Source organism: Euprymna scolopes, chromosome 26, assembly GCF_053919585.1.
Source record: "Euprymna scolopes isolate OS-2025 chromosome 26, ASM5391958v1, whole genome shotgun sequence".
Lineage (NCBI taxonomy): Eukaryota > Metazoa > Mollusca > Cephalopoda > Sepiida > Sepiolidae > Euprymna > Euprymna scolopes.
In genome coordinates, this window is record NC_136507.1 from 57,238,509 (window position 1) to 57,256,955 (window position 18,447).

Genomic DNA, 18,447 nt, shown 5'->3' on the forward strand with positions numbered 1-18,447 from the left:
GTTTTCCCATGATGCAACTGCAGGTGCACAATAACCTACTTCTGAACTTTTAATTTTCCATGGAATTTTGCACTCTCTACATAATTTCAACCCTATATGAGAATTTCCGACTTTTTACAATATTTTTAAACACCTGCATCTAACTATAACTACACTACGTTTTTTTTTTCCTATGCAAGTTTGAATTAAGGTTGAACACACATCTGAGGAAGGGAAATTGGTAGATAATCATATTTTTACAAGGATTAGAAAATCAAAGGATTTCACAAAGTCAAAACACATTGTGATGTCATAATAACCGTTTCTTTCTATTTTGATCATTTGCATCATTTCATTTCTCTCACAACTTCTCTCATCATTAGTCCTTTATTTTTTAAAAAATTTTCTTTACTAAGAAGTCACCAGTTATCAAGATCAAAAGTCACTCGAAGATAAAGATTAATGAGATGGACGGATTTTCAGTTGAATGATGAAGAATATTATGAGAGGATTGAAATGGAACAAACAAAAATTTGATTACTTATTAAAACGGTTTATGATAAGTTATTTTCAGCTGTGGCAGTAATATGAGTGCTTACTGCAAATGTCTTACACAGAGAAACCAAAAGTTAAAGCTCAGTCAAACATTTTCCATGAGAAAAAAATGATAGAATAGAGAAAGACTAGCAAAATATCTGTGTAGAAAAGGGTTTTAGAGAGGAGATCATCTCCCACTAGATTGTGAAGTCGATTTTGTACTCGGCCAAGGCAGGAAAGAGTGGTACCATCCCAGATTTATGTTAATCGTCCATCTGTGCTCTATTTAAAACATCTATATACAGATGAAGTGTCCAAAGTGACAAGCAAGCAAACAAACATCATCAGAGTTGTAGCTATATAATATTTTTATTTATATAGACAAATATTACATAGTCGGTACACTGAATATGCTAATGTTTCGGAGCCACTGATTTATTAAAGAACCAAAAGTTCCTTGTCAGGCGATAGAATTAAAAGTTTATCTGCTATTCAAACCATCTGGTTCTTAAATGAAAAAAGTGAAATATATTTTTTTTATTTATAAAAATAAAATATTAAATCGCTAACTTGAAGTGGGAGGAGTGATATTAAGTGACATTTTAGACTCAAAAATAGAAGGCAATATGGGGAAAAGGGATGTCAAAGCTTAATAAGATAAAAGAGAAGGGTAGAAAGAGATAAAAAAGGAGAAGGAAGTGACAGCCAAAAAGAAGAACAAAAAAGAAAAGTAAAAGAAAATAACCGAAAGATGGAAGGAAGATGTAAGAGGTCAGTATAGTTACATTACATTACTATAAGAAAAAGGAAGGGGTAAAAACAATATGCCAAGTTTAAAACCATTTAAAATAACATGTCAATGAAAGAAGATGACATAAAGGGTGAGGGTGGGTAATGGCAAGTTAGTAAAAAGGGTTTGCAGTAAGGCTTCCACACAATTATTTATATGCATGTCACAAATCTTTGTATACTTTGTGAATGTGAGCAGTAGGGGTTTTGGAGGGAGGTGTGGTGAAGGAAGGAGGTAATGGTGAGGGAGGAGGGAGAGTATGATTTTGTGTGATTAAGCTGTTGCAGCGGAAAGGTGTTGGTATTATTTTAACTTTAAAACATGCAAGTTTCGTTGGATTTATATCTAGGAAACTAATTGATACAACCATTATATATCTATATAATTATAAAACTCAAATGACCTTGTAACGGGTGTTGTAACCCAACATCTGGTTTACAACTTTTGGTTGTGCATGTGTACATAAATGCAAAACATGATTACAAATAATACATATAATCATCAACCTGCTTCATATATGCGATATATATTATACTAAATAATCAACGCAACAATAAAATGTATTGTTTTACTGTGCATGTTTTCAGCATCCCAATTTATTTTTGTGTTTTTAAATTATCCAAATAAACAATTGTTAATACTTTCTGCTTTTTTTTTTACATCGTTCATTTCCGTATTACATTTAAGTTATTTTAATGCAATTTTCTTACAAATAAATCTACTTTAACCCATTGACAACCATAAGAGCACTTTACAACGGCGATTTACCCACCGCTTTCCTCTTTTTTTAAATTTATTCTCCATTTTTTAATACACCTTTCTTAAAAACATTCATACATTTTCTTCTACACTACCAACATAAATAAATTACCCCGAAAATATGCTTTTTTTTTAAAATTGCGTTACAAATAAATAACCAACATGACAATAAAACGTATTGTTTTACTGTGGTCGTTTTCAGCATCCCAATTGTTTTTTTTTTTCGTCTAAATTAAAAGATATATTAAAATTTGAATTTAACTTTAAATATGATATCTGTTCAGTGCACATTTACCTATAAGTCTGGCAAACCACTTATAATTCAATGGCTGTAAGTTTTGTTTTTCAAAAATAAACAATTATAAACAGAACGACTCATAGAAATCTATCTATATTCTTTTTTCATAGAAATGTTTCTGTGATGTCACAAAAAACTATGTTATTTACATCACAAGTGTCACGCTCATACATTAATTCCATAGCTAATATAACATACTGACCCAACGGGTTACGGGTAGTCTAGTATATATATATATATATATATATATATATATATATATATATATTAGTGATGGGTCGATTCCAATACAATTACTGATTTCATACTAATTTTCCGATTCTGATTCTTTAGAAATCTTTAAATATTTATCTATAAAGTTGTTATTTTTTCATCATCACCATAAAAACACGCAATATTTATTATTGTAGTATTACTACACCATTGGAAGGTTTTATTTTAAACAAAATCAAATAAAAAATAGAATTAAGGGAATCCTTTTTGGCATTGGAAAATAGGCTAATTTTTTTCCGATTCTAATACTCCAAAAAGTTCCGATTTTTCAATTCCAATTAATCATTCCAACACACACATACATATATATCAGAGTTGTAGTTATATATATATGTTTGCTTGCTTACTTGCTTGTCACTTATATATATATAGAGAGAGAGAGAGAGAGATAGATAGATAGATATAGTCTTGGAAGTTTTTTAACTTTAAAACTAGATTAAAAATAATTAAAAAAATGTTTTTAATTTTTTACTCTTTTGTTAGAAAATTATTTTGTCAGTAAGTCATTTAATTTCCTGTAATCACTGAATCAACTTGCGTTCTGAAATTTACAATAGTTCCAATGTTATTTCAGGGATAATCAGTTGTTTCGGAGATTTAAAAACAAAACAGTATATTAAATCATGGCTCCCCAGTAGTGTTGATCTAATGCCACCTCCCTTAAACACAAGAACAAAAACTGTTCCGGATAATGGATCCAGCTTTTTTGCTCCAGATTAATTAGATTAATTATTCATATAAAAAAATGTGCCTTCTTTATCTGTGCCATCCGTCCTTGTTTTCAAAAAATAAAGTATATATATTAGTGTTGGGATGATTAATTGGAATCGGAAAAATTTATGACTATTTTCTGATGCCAAAATATGATTCCTTAATTATCATTTTTTTTTATTTGATTTGGTTTAAAACAAAATCTTTCACTGCTGGTAGTAATAATAAGATAAGCCAAAATCTATACGGTCCCTAGATTGATGCGTTTGTCATGTTTTTGAATGAAAGGTAATGAAGCAACTTTAGTAAAAGCCATATAACCACAACAAGGTATTGCTTCTGTATAAGATTTTTTTTTTTTATGTTAAATTGAGGGGGGGGGGCACATTTGTTTTTGTTTTTTTTGTTATTTTATCGATATGAAGTAAATGATCAAAACAGATATATTGTACATTTATATATCTATAAAAGTGAAAGTGCCTGTCTGTACATTTCCCTACACAATAACTCTGTCAATTTTCAGTCTACAGACACGAAATTTGATATACAGAATTTGGGAAAATCTTTGTAAACCGTTTTTGGCCAGAAATTTGGCTGTTAATGCGTCAAAGTTCAACGATTTGACCTTTGAGAACTCTACCAAACTCCTTCGCCAATTTTGGGTATAAACAATCGAAATTTTAGATATAGGTTCCTTGAACATGGATCTAACTTAATAATTTGATTTGAGCCCAAAACAATAAATGGTAAGGGGTCATAATAGGGGTCAAAGTTAAAAATAATTTGACCTCTGCGGTCTCTACCAAATTACTCAGACAATTTCTGGTCTAAACATTTGAAATTTTACATAAAGGGTATTCCGAGATAGGGCAAGCTTTTTAATCGGTTTGGGTCAAAAATTTGAGCTACCAATATATAAATGTATGTATGTATGTTTACATCTCTGCCTAAAACTTTCGACAGAGGCAACAGATTTTCACAAGATCAGTATCGTTTTGAAACTCAATCCTTCAGACAACAAATACCGAAAAATCGGCTAAAAACATTAATTTCTTCACCTTTAACTGGGCACTTTTCTACAGGCGTCACTTTTTCCGCCGATATTTTCGAAAGTCATCCCCTCTTTTCGATTGTCTAGCCTTAATTTAAACCTATGTCACTTCCGGTTTGGTGGTGGTCGTAACAACAAAGACAACACATTTTTTTCCCATTATTTTCCTCCTTCGCGGTACGGGTTTGAGCTTGCCTTCCTATTACCATTTTTTTTTTTTTTTTTTTTTGCTCAACACACACCTCCAAACACCCGGGCAACGTCGGGCATCCATTCTAGTTAAAGTACAAAACAGAGTGATCACTAAATGGGTTGAGAAGCTACAGTGCTGGTGAAGAAGAAAGTTCTGTATCAAGAATTAAGTCCAATATAGTCCTATCAATTTCTTCAGCGCTCAAATTGTAATTTGAGCGCTGAAGAAATTGTTGAGATCCATTAAGGGATTCTATTAATGCCACATTGTTTGCTAAAGCTGATCCAAATTGAAATCACTCAACAAAAGTACCCTTATACCAACAGGCAAGTTGTTGAGCCCAGCAATGAGAAAATTTAAAAAATTCCCTAATGGGTCATCAGGCTTGCAGTACATGAGCATATAACCAATGCCTTAATTTTTAAAATTCAATACCATTTAAAACCCCTATTTAGACACAAGTATGAATTTTAGGAGAAAAATAAAAAAGTGCGTCTTTCATCTCTAAAACACCCTAGGCTCAAGCCTCAGAATTTTCCCAGGGTCAAATATTCCATTTCCAGATGTATATCCATGTGATCTTGCTTTTGGGTAATTTTCAGCAAAATCTAATTTTCAGCAAAATCTAATTGTTGGAAAAGATTCTATGTCCCAAAAAGTGCTATTTTTAGCCATTTTGACCCCTTTTGATCCTCTGAAGACGCAACCAGAATTTTTATCAAAAATCCAGGAATGTTACATTTCCTCCCTTGGGAAGTTGTAACTTTATGCAAAATTTTGAGAAAAATGTAATGAGTAGTTATTGAGAATTTTGAGAATGAACGGACGAAGGTGAATTCTAAGGTCCATAAAGAATCAAAATCAAAATCGGTAATTGTATTGGAATCAGAAATTTAGTACGGAATCAGGAAAAATATTGTAATCATTCCATCACTAAGAGAGAGAAAGAAATGTTATGACAATCTCAGAACATTTTGTTTTCATTTTACTTCAGTCGAAGTTCTAAGAAATCAAGGGTCGCCTTCCTGGGGTGACAGTTGATTTCTATATGAGATTCATAGATATTCAATAAAGATTATCCTCTACCTTTCAAGCGTTGAGTTATAGTAAATAAATGTAAAACATCAATTTTTTATTCTCCAGTCGACCACTTATTTATGTTATGGTTTATCTATTTATTGCGGTCTTTTTCTGAATTCGATTCCAGGACAAGAATTTATCTGGTCTAGTGGAATATCAAATTAAGTGCTGTTATTTGAAGAAACATCATTAGGAGAAGGTGCACCATTCCTCGTATGAGCCAGTGTTTAGCCTTGTCAAGGGGATCTTATATGAGCTTCCAAAAACTGTTACTTTAAATATTTGATTAGAATTTACTTGTAAGGTGAAGTATAACAATTTAGTCAATAATTAAGTAATTATTCTCACTTGTTTTTCATTTTATTTCAGTAAGTTCTTAGAAATCAAGGAACCCCTTTTTAGGATTAATACTTGATTTCTTTATGAAATACATAGATATCCGTGTGTTCAATCAAGATTATTCTCTACCTATAAAATGTTGCTAGTGAAGAAGTGACGAACATTAAATTTACTCTCCTTAATTGACCCCTTTACTAAGTTATAGTATATTTTTCTTGTGGTTTCTTGGTCTTATCAGATTCCAGGAAAAGAATTCATCTAGTTTTGGTGGAATATCCAGCTTCGTGCTGTTACTTAAGGTAACATTACTTGGAGAAGTACACCATTCCTCATATAATCCAGGATTTTATCGGGATCTTAAATGCTATGTTATATTTTGAATATTTGGTCAGGGTTTGCTTGTAGGGTAAAGTATTCTCATGTCAGGTTGTCTTGTAATGTGGTCATTATTTTTTAACTGTGTCATTATACTTAAAACCTCTTTGACCCACACACTGTCTGGCACCGTTGCAAATGAACAAATAAATAAAAAATGGAAAAAAATAAAAATCCGACTCGGTGCCTTTTTATATGCAAATGAAATGCATTTATTCGTAGTTCTTCCAAAACAATGTGCTTCATTATCTTGCAAAAGTTTTTTTCGAACACACATTTTTAAAAGTTTTTTTCGAACACACATTTTTAAAAGTCTTTCTCCTCGCCAGCGTTTTCTCACCCTCAACATCACATGTCCATCTTGCCCAGCACACAACTTGCTTCGCTCCTCAACCGTGTGATGCATTTTTCTCTCCTTTTTTAGTGATGTAAGCTCACGCACACTTGTTAATTTGCATACATGCTTTCACGGCTGCTGCTAATATTTTTGCTTCCCAGCTATCCTTCAGCTGTTGCTGATTTTCTCACATGCACCCATATGCGCCCTGTTGCAGTCCTGACAAACCTTTGTACAGATAGACCAAAGGCACTCTAGGATAGTGTCTAGTATGTAATTCAAACAACCCAGTAAAAATTTCAACTCTCCTATAGGTTACCTGGTGTAGCATTAAACTGAAATGTTGACTTCATAGAAGAGGTTTCTAGCATATGTTCCAACCAGAAGAGATGCTTTTGATGAAATAAGGTTTTTGCTGGGGGGTATTTCTATTCTCTCACATACGTCTTGTTTACTCAAATGGTAACCCATTTAGAACAGACCAAGCTAAATGTTGCTTAATTTTGATGATCTCGGTGTTAGTTAATGCCAAAAGTACAATCTCATTTCAAATGATTCTTTGTGAAAAATAATTTAAATAACAAAACTGAAATTCTATAGTTGGCTAAGGAAAATCGGTTTTAGTTCAAATGAAATGCAAATATATTCGTCAACTCGATGGTTAAGTATTGAATGAATGCAAAAATAACAAGTATCGATTGTTCGACGAATTTAATCCATTTTTCACATTTAAAATAATGTAAATAAGAAAACTAAAACGTGATAGACTTTTTTATGTTTCTGAATTTTTGAGATGTAAATTGGTTATTTGTATTATTTGGATTCATCAGACTACTATTCTCATTTTAAGTGTGATTTTAACAACGTTTCGGTTGATATAACCTCCGACCTTCTTCAGGTGTATCTTGTCGAACTCAAGAATGTTTCTGTCGAACTTGAGAATTTGGACGGAATTTCAAGCGGAACTCTTTATTTACTTCACAGGGTTAGTGTGCTCTTGTTCAGTCAGCCATGACTGGATAGAGGTCCTAAGTAATTTGCAATTGTATTTTTCAGTCGCCCACACTGAGGATTGAACCTTATACCTTCAAGAGAATATCACTTTTTACAACTGATTTTTCCAAGTACTCTAACCACTGCGCCACGGGTCCTTGTGGAAGAAGGTCGGAGGTTATATCGACCAAAGCATTGTGAAAATCACACTCAAGATGCGAACAATAATCCGATGAATCCAAATAATACTTTTTTTTAATTGAGTAAATCTTTTGAATCAGTCCACAGTATTTATGGTTCTCGTCCAGAATTCCCTCAATATTAAGAAAAATTTTTTTTATTTTTAAATCTGTATGATGTACATACCTGTGATAAAACGAAAATATCATATTTCAAAAATCACATAAATTGATCAAGTAGTTTGCTTTTTAAATAAGAATTTTATGAGTATCTGAAAAGTGACAGTCTCGCCCACCACTTTGAAAAAATATCTCAAACAAAAAAAGGACAACTCAACAATGATCGACACTTATTAGATTTATGTTGTAATGATTATGAATTCTCTATAATCACTTAAAAATTATTTACTTTTTAAAAATATAACTATGTGATCAATTTACATGATTTTTTTGGAATATGATAGTTTCATTTTATCATAGGTATGTACATCGGCACTATAACATCAATATTTAAAAATTATTTTTAATTACATTTTCATCCCAAACAAGACACAGTACCACTTTGATGTAGGGGGCTACTATCAGGGACATAAGTTGCAAGGATACTATGTAGGGAGATGAGCAGCGAGATGTCTGTTCACATTACATTTGAACTTCTGCATGTCAGTACAGTTGGGAAAGCAGGAACCCGGAAGGGAATTCCAAAGTCCAGCAGTTCTGGGGAAGAAACTATTAGAATCTATAAAAATGAATCTAAATGCCAGTGCATGTATCCACCCAGCTGTTGGCTTTTTACACACAATTCCTTGGGTGGTGATTTATCAAGTCTTGCTCTGAGTTGTAGAGATTGTTTTAATTTACCTGCAACAACAGGAAGATTAAATCTTTACAGTATAGAAAGATTTGTGCAGAACAGGAGACGGTAATAGTATGGCCATGTTAAAGGTATGCATGAGAATTTGTGGATTAATAGATGTAGAACAGTTGTGGTACCAGTATAAATTTACATGGGCAGGCCAAGTAAAACATGGGATGAAAGGATATAAGGCTTTCTTACATCTGGGGATCTCTACTGTGTAGGGGTGGGACCTTACTGCTTGTCGGGTTTGACAGGGGTATTTACGTCGGGAGTGGGGTACATTATGTTGGAGCATCTACCATTAAAATATGTGTAAAACCGGCAGAGGGATGCAACATTTCGTCGATGGGACAGAGGCTGAAGCCTAGATGACAGCTTAGAACCTATCAGATTGGTGACTCTTTTGAACCCTGTCCAGGAATGAGAGACCAGTAGCAGATGCACCAGCCCAAATGTGACAACAATACTCCATACATGGGTGAATGGTGGCCTTGTAGAGGTACGGGATACTTTCAGGCATAAGTAACTTTCTAGCATGGCAGAGGGAGCCCAACTTCTTCACAGCAGTCTTGGCAATGCTTTCAATGTACCTGTTCCAACTCATGTTCCCTGTGAACATTAAGCCGAGGAGTTTGAACTAAGTACTTTCAGGTAATGCATCTTTAGCCATAGCTATTATTGGTTAAGAAGGTTTCTTATAATTATTGAAGGAAACTAGCTTTGTCTTGGCAGCATTGAATGTTACCATCCATTTGCCTTTTTTTTTATAGGTTCCTACACTATAACGTTAATATTTGCCTTTGTTTTATAGGTACCTAGACTATAACATCAATATTTGCCTTTTGGCTCAGAAAGTTTAAAAACATATCTAAGCTGCTCTTTCAAAATAATACAAAAAGGGTTTGGAAAACCCGAGTCTATAAAAATGAATCTAAATGCCAGTGCATGTATCCACCCAGCTGTTGGCTTTTTACACACAATTCCTTGGGTGGTGATTTATCAAGTCTTGCTCTGAGTTGTAGAGATTGTTTTAATTTACCTGCAACAACAGGAAGATTAAATCTTTACAGTATAGAAAGATTTGTGCAGAACAGGAGACGGTAATGGTATGGCCATGTTAAAGGTATGCATGAGAATTTGTGGATTAATAGATGTAGAACAGTTGTGGTACCAGTATAAATTTACATGGGCAGGCCAAGTAAAACATGGGATGAAAGGATATAAATGGACTTGAGAGAAAGAGGGATAAATAAAGACCTGGCCAAAAATATATTTTAGTTTAGAAGACTTTTCTTAAAGATAATTCCTAAAAACCACCTATTATATGCCAACATATAAAATCAAACATTAAACGAAATATAATGATGGTTGATTGGTTGCTTGCTTTATCAAACCAGCATATCGATCTTTGTTGGGTCATTTAATGCTGAAGATCGTTTTAATTTGTTTTATTTATTTGTTTCAGTGTGTTTGTTTGTTTAGTTTTTTGTTTGGTTTTTTTGGATAGGGACAAGGTTATCTGTTTTAATTGAAAGTTTTTTGGCAGGCCTTGGGGTTATATTTTTTGGTATAGTTTGATCTCTCTCAGAAATGAGAGGATGTTGTCTGTGCAGGTGTTTTTAAAAATGTCTTTCATATTGTTGGATTTTAGGTGGCGTTTTCTCGCAGTAGCGTAGGCTCCACATACCACAAAGATATGTTTTATTGTGCAGGTCTTCTGACATGTTAGGCATTATAGTGGTTGCTCTTGCCTGAGCATGTAAGTGAGTAAGGTTTGTGTGGCCAATGTGTGTTCTGGATATAATAACTTGTTCTTTTCTCGATTTTTGTGGGGATATTCCCCATTCTTCCAAGGTGGGTTTAATCTGGAAGAGCTTGTTATTTGTGTTACTATTCCAGTACTGTTGCCATTTTGCATAAAACAGTTTATTGGTTTTATATTTTAAGTCTGTGTAAAGAATATTGATGGTTCATGGTTTAGGTTTAAAGCTGATTTGGCTGCTAAGTCTGCTCTTTCATTTCCTTTCACTCCGATATGGCTTGCAATTCAACACATGATTACCTCTTTGTGGGTAGTCATTGAATTTAATCTGTTCAATAGTTTGGTGATTAGTGAGTTCTCAAGCTTTATATTATTCACTGATGATAGAATAGAGAGCGAATCTGAAAAATTTATAAATTTCTTGTGTTTGTTTTTTTGTTAGGATGTTGAGAGCAAGGTCGATGGCACAGACTTTTGCGGTGAAAATGAAGCTTTCAGTTGGTAGTGCTTTTGGTGGGTTCTTCCATTTAGAACAGATGTGCATGCTGTCCTGTTGTGGTCCTTAGAGCCATCTATGTAGATGTGCAGATGGTCAGGGTAGTCTAGAAGTATGTTGTGGAATTTTTGTTCGTAGGTGTTAGGGTGGGTTTTTGTTTTGGGGAGTTTACTTAGTTCGAGGATCACTTTGGGCTTTTGAGTATCCAAGGTGGAATTTCAGACAGAGTATGTTCATGGATATTTTTGGTTGTTATCTTTGATTCTTGTAGAATTGTTTTCATTCGGAAGCTGAAGGGTTTTATAGCTTTTTCATTGCTTTGAATAGTTCACTGTATCTTGGATGGAATGTGACATTGTATGTAGGATTGTTTGGACATGATTTTAGTTTACTGTAGTATTGGGTAGCTAATTTGTGGCTCCTTATAACTGCTGGTATCTCATTGGCCTCTACGTGTAGACTTTCCACTAGGGACGTCCTGAAGGCTCCAAGTGCTAGTCTCAGCCCTCCATGGCAGATCAGGTTTAGTGTCTTTAAGTCCTTCTAGCCGACCAATCTCTGGTCTGAACTCCAATCTCTGGTCCCCCCTCGACAATCTTTCACGAAAAACACCCGTCTAGCCGAATTCACTGTGAAAAATTTCCCCCACTCTATATCTGTGCCTAAATCAAAACGCGGATTCCATGAACAAAGCTTCTTTCTTAGAACTGCACGCCTGTGGAACTCTGTTCCGTCTGCCTGCTTCCCACCGGACTACAACTCGGATGTCTTCAAGTCCAATGTTAACAAATTCCTAATGAACCGCCCCCTTAAGTAAACACTTCATCAAATCTCCACACTAACGTAATGTACTTGCAATAACCCTTATCCCTGAGTGGCTTCCGGGCCTTGATAAGTGGTGATCACTGTGTAAAAAAAAAAAAAAAAAAGAAAAAAGTAAAACATTCATAGTCAAGTTTTGATCTGATCTGTGACCTGTATAGTTTCAGAAGGGTTTTTTGGTCTGCACCCCATTCTGTGTGGGCTATAACACGCAGCAGCTGCAGTCTTTTATTGCAGTTTGTTTTCAGGTTCTTCAGGTGGAGGATGATTGTCAGTTTTTTTATCAAATGTCAAATCTAGGAATTTATATTCATCTACGATAGGAATTTCTGTATTTTCAAGTTTCAAACAATGGTCGTTATGGAGTTTCCTCATTTGTCAGAAGTGCACGCATTTGGTTTTTGTTTCAGAGAATTTAAATCCATTTTCTATTGTCCACTTGTTTAATTTATTTAGGCATTGTTGAAGTTTGTGCTCTATGATATGTATATATTTTGATCTGCAATATATTAGGAGGTCATCCACGTACAGAGATCTATCAACACTGGGAGTTAGGCATTTCGTTATGTTGCTTATTTTAACGCTAAACAATGTTACAGATAGTATACTCCCTTGGGGGACTCCCTCTTCTTGGATGTTGGCGTCTGAGAAGGTTGATCCAATGCAGACTTTAAATTTGCGATCTCATAAGAAGCCCTTTATGAACTGTGGTAGTCTGCCTTTTAGATTGCGATCGTTAAGGTCTCTCATTATTCCAAATTTCCAGGTAGAATCGTAGGCTTTCTCCAAGTCAAAGAAAATTGCTGAGAGGTGTTCGTTTCTTATAAATGCTTCTCTTACAGCTGTTTCTAGGCGAATCAGGTGATTGATTGTGCTTCTTTTGTTATGGAAACTGCATTGAGGATTGCTATTATTATGGTCAACCGCAATATATCTGGGAATTTGCCCATATTTTGTTAAAGATTCTTAATAGGAGTTTTAGTGTTTCAGCAGGTAGTTGTCTCAAAAATTTGTGGTGAATCTTACAGCGATGTTATGGGACCTTTCGAAGGAATCTTTTAGGTTTATTATAGTTGCCAAGATTTTTTTTATTTGAAGTTGAGTTTATATTTCTCAGTATTTTGTTTAATTCTTGTAAAATTTTTGTACTGTAGTTTTATTTAGAAGAGCTTTGTGAAAAGGTTTCAGCTAGTAAGTCTGCTATGTTTTTTTATCAGTTATGCTAGAGTTATTTATGACAAGGTGTTTAATTGGTGTGGTTTGTTGTTTACCTATAATTTTCAGAATTATCCCCCATGTTACTCTTGGTTCAGTGGAGGAATTCAGTTTGCTGACATAATTTTGCCAACACTCTTTTATTGCTGTTCTTATAATTCTACAGGCTTTAGCTCTGTTTTGTTTGTATTCTATAAGACTTGGAGTAGTACGTTGTTTCTGGAAATTTTTTAGGGTAGCTTTCTGAAGTTTGATAGCTTTTTGGCATTTAGTGTCAAACCAGGGTTTGTTGTGTTTATTGGTTGTTGAGGTTTTTGGGATGCACTCATTTGCTATTTCTATTAGTATTTTGGTAAAAGATTCTACCGTGTCATGGTTAGTTTCAGTATGGTTCAACCTAGTTTTGCATTTTTCCTTCAATATTTGCCAGTTGGCTTTGTTTAGGTTCCATTGTGGATGTTTTTGGCTATTAGGTTCATGGGTTTCAATTAGGATTGGAAAGTAGTCGCTGCCACAGGTATCGCCATGTACATTTCAAACAAAGTCCAGATATATCGTGGGATCAAACATGCTTATGTCAATGGTGGAGTGATTTTCATTAGATGGATTGACATATGTAGGTGAACTGTCGTGAAGCAGGCATATATCATTTTCATTGATGATCTCTTCTATTGCTCTGCCTTTTTTTATTGATGTCTTTACACCCCCATAGTATATCGTGACTATTAAAGTCACCTAACAGGATGAAGGGTTTGAGCAGTTTTTTTAATTCGTCTTTGGCTATATCATTGTTTGGTGGGATATATATAGAGCATATTGTTATTGTTTTGTGCAGTATGACCTTGATGGCAATTGCTTAGATATTTGTGCCGATATTTACTTTATTGTGGGATGTGTCATTTCGGATCAGAATCGATACTCCCCCTGAGGCTCTGCTTCCGGAATTATGGATGTAACTGAATGTTTGGAAGTTATTGATGTTGATGCTGTCATGTTTCAGAAAGGTTTCTTGAAGGCAGATTATTGTAGGTTGTTTTTGTGTTATTAATAGTTAATAGTTGTAGTTCATCCATATTTACTTTCAAACCACGGCAGTTCCATTGGATTATTTTTTTACCCATGGTTTTAAGCTTTGACCTATGGTAGTTTTTGTTTGTTTCTCTAGTAAGAACAGTGATTCTAGAAGAGAGAGAGAGGTGGTTTGGTTTGTTTATATATACAAATATATGTATGTGTGTGCTTAAATGACATACTTTGTTGTCATTTTTTAGTCATGCGTGTCTGATCTTTGTTCTTCCACATCCATTCCCTCAAATTTGTTTTGTGTTGTGACTCTTGATCTGGAGATTGAGCATGATCTGTTTATTTTATTTTTTATTTCCTTGTTGTGTGAGATTTTGTGGGGATCTTTTGGAACCTGTTTTTTCTGTTTTTTTTTTGTTTTTTTTTTCGTAAGAGGGGTTGTTTCTATAGGTGGCGTCATTTCTTGAGATTTTATGGGTTTTTTGGGTTAGGTTTTAGTTTGAGAGCTTTGTTCTGTTTTGGTTATAATCTTTGTTATATAGTCTTTATTTTCTGTGATGATTTGTTTCAGAGTTTTTTTTTTTTAAATCTTTCATTAGTTCTTTCATTTCATTGAGTAGTTTTGTGAAGACTTCGATTTTGATGTTAGAAGAGTTTGTTTTTGTTATAGGTAGTTCAGAGGTAGACTCTATGTTTATTTTTGTTTTATCAGTGTATTTTGTGTTTTCTGCAAGGTTACGGGCTTCTTGAAAAGTTATGTTTTTTGTGTGTTTTATTTTAAGAATTTCTTTTTTTTTTCCATTTTTAGCATCCTGTTGAATTTGCACTATGGTCTTGATGCCAGTTAATGCATTTTGGTTTCCTTTGACAGTTATTGTGTATCTCGTTATCTCCACATCTCATGCAGATTGGGGTCGCGTACACCGGTCTCTATGGTGTCCGTATCATAGGCAATTATGACATTTGAGTAGATTTGGGATGTAAACTTCAGTATTTAGTTTTTCATATCCTATTTTTATATTGTTAGGGATTTGGGGAGTGTCAAACATTAGGATGTATATATTTGTGGTGATGGTTTCACCAGTTCTTTTTTTTTTATTTGAATTCTTTTGACTTTTTGGTTTTTTAGACTGCTTTTGATTTCTCCTAAGGGGAACAGCGTTAGTTCAGGACCCCTGATCACAGCTTTGCTAGTATTCAATGTTTTATGGGAATAGGTTTTTATTTTTTGATTTTCGATCGTTGTTTGGAGATTTCTGTTGCTTATTTCTGGTTTATTTCTATCAGTAATGTGCTGTTTCTTAGGGTTTTTTTACTGCTTTTGGTTTGATTTTATCTGATGGGATTCTTGTTGTGTTGTGGGGGGTTTCATATTAAAGAGGGGGAGAGACATTTATACAGTTCTGTGGATTCTTATAACATATATTGGAGAGGAGGAGAGATACATATCTTGTAAGGGTTACATAAAGTTCATATTAAGATGATTAACACATTACCTTCAATTTGTGGAATGATGACACGAAGACAACAGTTACAAAAATTGATGGTGATTCTTTATTTCATTGGATCAGTCGAATGATGATGACATCAGGAATTCACATTTGTTCTACATGGTTAAACTTCAACCCCTTCGCCTCAAAGGGGGCCCTCCTCTAACCATGTCAGCTCTTTCCGTCCAACTCTGCTGACTGCTCGAACTCGACTGCCCAATCTGATTAATTCTAGCTCCTATATTGAGAATTCCCTTTTTGCTATGATGTCAGAAGTGTGGTTCCAAAACGTGACCAACTCACGTGGCTAAGCACACATTTTCCAAACACACTTTCGACAACAAAGAATTCTCAACTAACCTATTTTTTTTAGCAATACATTTTTAATTTGTATTGTTCATTCGTTTTAGCTGACATTTTTAATTCAGTTTTCATAAAAGAACAAACAATCAATTCTTTTTACAATATAAACAATATCTAACTATTTATCTCTGAACCTTGCTTACAAGGTTCAAGTTTCAGCTTATCCTAATCTCATTTTCATTTATCTAATGTTCTTCTTATTTACATGGAAAGAGGACAGCCTTTCCTTGTAACATTCTTTCTATTTTGAATGAAGACATTTTAGTCATTGGCCCTCCTTCAGTTGCTTTTATAACAATATATATATAGGAAAGGTTTGGTTTTTGTTTACAGCTTCTGAGTCTGAGCTTGTGAGGTCAGTGATTTCACTGTGGTTCCTTTTTTTTTAGACTTGTTGTAGGCAATATTGAAAGTTTATTGATTTTTCATCTCTCGTGCTCCCCACCCACCTTGGAGCTCTATATGGGAGGGGTTGGAGAGGGGGGTACCCATTCGCCCCAACAACAACAGGGATACAGGAGGGATATACTCTTCTTGCTGGTGGATCCAAGCACCTGTATTTCGTCCATTTTTTTTTGTTGCTTTTAATTAACTGGATTTCTTCTCAAGTAGTCAGAGAGAGCAGCTTCCAGTTGAACTTTATCTCCACTGGTGCTGATTTTGACACATAACTCAACCTTGAGATATCTCAGTTCAAGTTTTCAAAAACACCTGATAGAACGTATAGGTCTCGGGGGTACTTCTACAGTTTATCGCCGAAAATGGAGACGCCATTTTTTTTTTTTTTGTGCACCTGTTGTTAAAAGCCGAGGGAGAAATCAGTATTTTAAACTATGAGGAATTCCAAAAAATGTTTGCCTTGTTTCTAATAACAAAACTTGTTGTCACAGAAATATTTTTACTTTGGGGAATTTAAACTCGCCAAAAAAGGACCGACAACAATAAGATTTAGAAATTTGTTATACAAAAAGTCACAAGTCATTTTTTTCAAGCATTGAAAAACTTTCAACTTAAAAGACAAGTAAACAAGTAAGATATTTTATAGGCAGAGGTCTTACTACAATTCCTTTCCTCATTGATTTTCTCTCAGAATTCTTTCATAGGCTTCTGGTATGGTAGATATATCAAGAACACTTCCAATCCTACCATCACTTGAAACTAGCATTACCTCAAAACTCCATCTGTAAACAAATGCTGACTCTACCTGTGCAATGTCATCTGTTAAAGGCCATTGAAAAAAATCTTTTCTACCTTTGATTTGCGATAAAAAAATTTATTACAGTGCTGGATGCAAATATAACTTCAATGCATTTTAAGTAAAAACACTATTATGTAATTGTGTCATTTTGAAATTAGTGAAAACTTAAAAAATAGTACAAGATCTGCTAGAACTACAGTGCCGGCAAAGTCAAATATGACCAGGTAAAATTATAGAGGAATAAAAGGCGAATCAAATGAGGCATAGGTTGTTTAAACAGTTACATTAAATTTAGTTTAAATTTGCAGTTTTTGACAAAGTGCGGACTTTGTTTTGTCGCCTGTGTATTTCTTTATAAAAAAACATGCTCATTATCAATTTGCTATTTTCTAATGTGAAATAGTGACAGTTAAGTGAAATCAAGGGAGATAAGTCAGGTTGTCATAAAGAATAGATTAAACCAGGGTTTCCCAAAGTGGGCTTCATGGAGCCCTAGGGCTCCATGAGCGAGACTGGGGGGCTCCGGAAGTCCTTTCTTAAAGAGGAACAAATACTTTATGGGGGCTTAACTTCACAAAATTAACACTTTGCTAAACTTCAAAAGATAAGTTTACAAAACCCAAAAAAAAATTTCACTTTAACTGAGAGATGTGGAAGTAAATTCCATGAACAAAGTTTCTTTCCATAGAACTTCCTGCCTGTGGAACTATATACCCCAGTGTTACTTCCCAACTGACCACAACCTGGTCGTTTTCAAATCCAATGTAAACAAATTCTTATTAAGCTGTCCCCTTGAATAATCAAATTCTAGCTAATTTTCACCACTACCCATCAGTACAGGTTGTTTCACCAGCCTCACAACACTCATTAACCCTTATCCTCGAGTGGCTTTCAGGCCTTGATAACCGGTGACTCCCTTGTAAAAATAGAAGAAAGATAGCAACTTATTTTTACAAAAATTAGATATTTCTGACTTAACTTCTCCCCGTCAGACATACAGTCAGCTGAAACAGGGTTTCTCAGAGTGGGCTTCGCGGAACCCTGGGGCTCTGTGAGTGAGGCTGAGGGGCCCTGGAAGCCCTTTTTTAAAGAGGACCAAATACTTTATATAGAAAAATTAAATAGCTGCAGACATTTATTTAATGATCTTTTTTACTGAAATAGATATGATACATGACTACAGGTGTAAAGAGTTTCAGGATGGTTCATGAAAAAGTAAATAAAAATAAATTAACAAAAAATTCAATAATTTTTGATTAATCAAAAACAAAAAAAATGGTTGCAAACATTCTCATTAGTTAGTGTTAACATTTGAAATTCATGTT

General features: G+C 34.2%; 1 protein-coding gene across 1 annotated transcript in view; it reads right to left on the bottom strand.

The window, feature by feature from the left end:
* LOC145248078 (histone-lysine N-methyltransferase SMYD3-like) overlaps positions 1–18,447 on the bottom strand; it is a 100,778-nt gene that overhangs the window by 12,812 nt on the left and 69,519 nt on the right. The window lies entirely within an intron of this gene.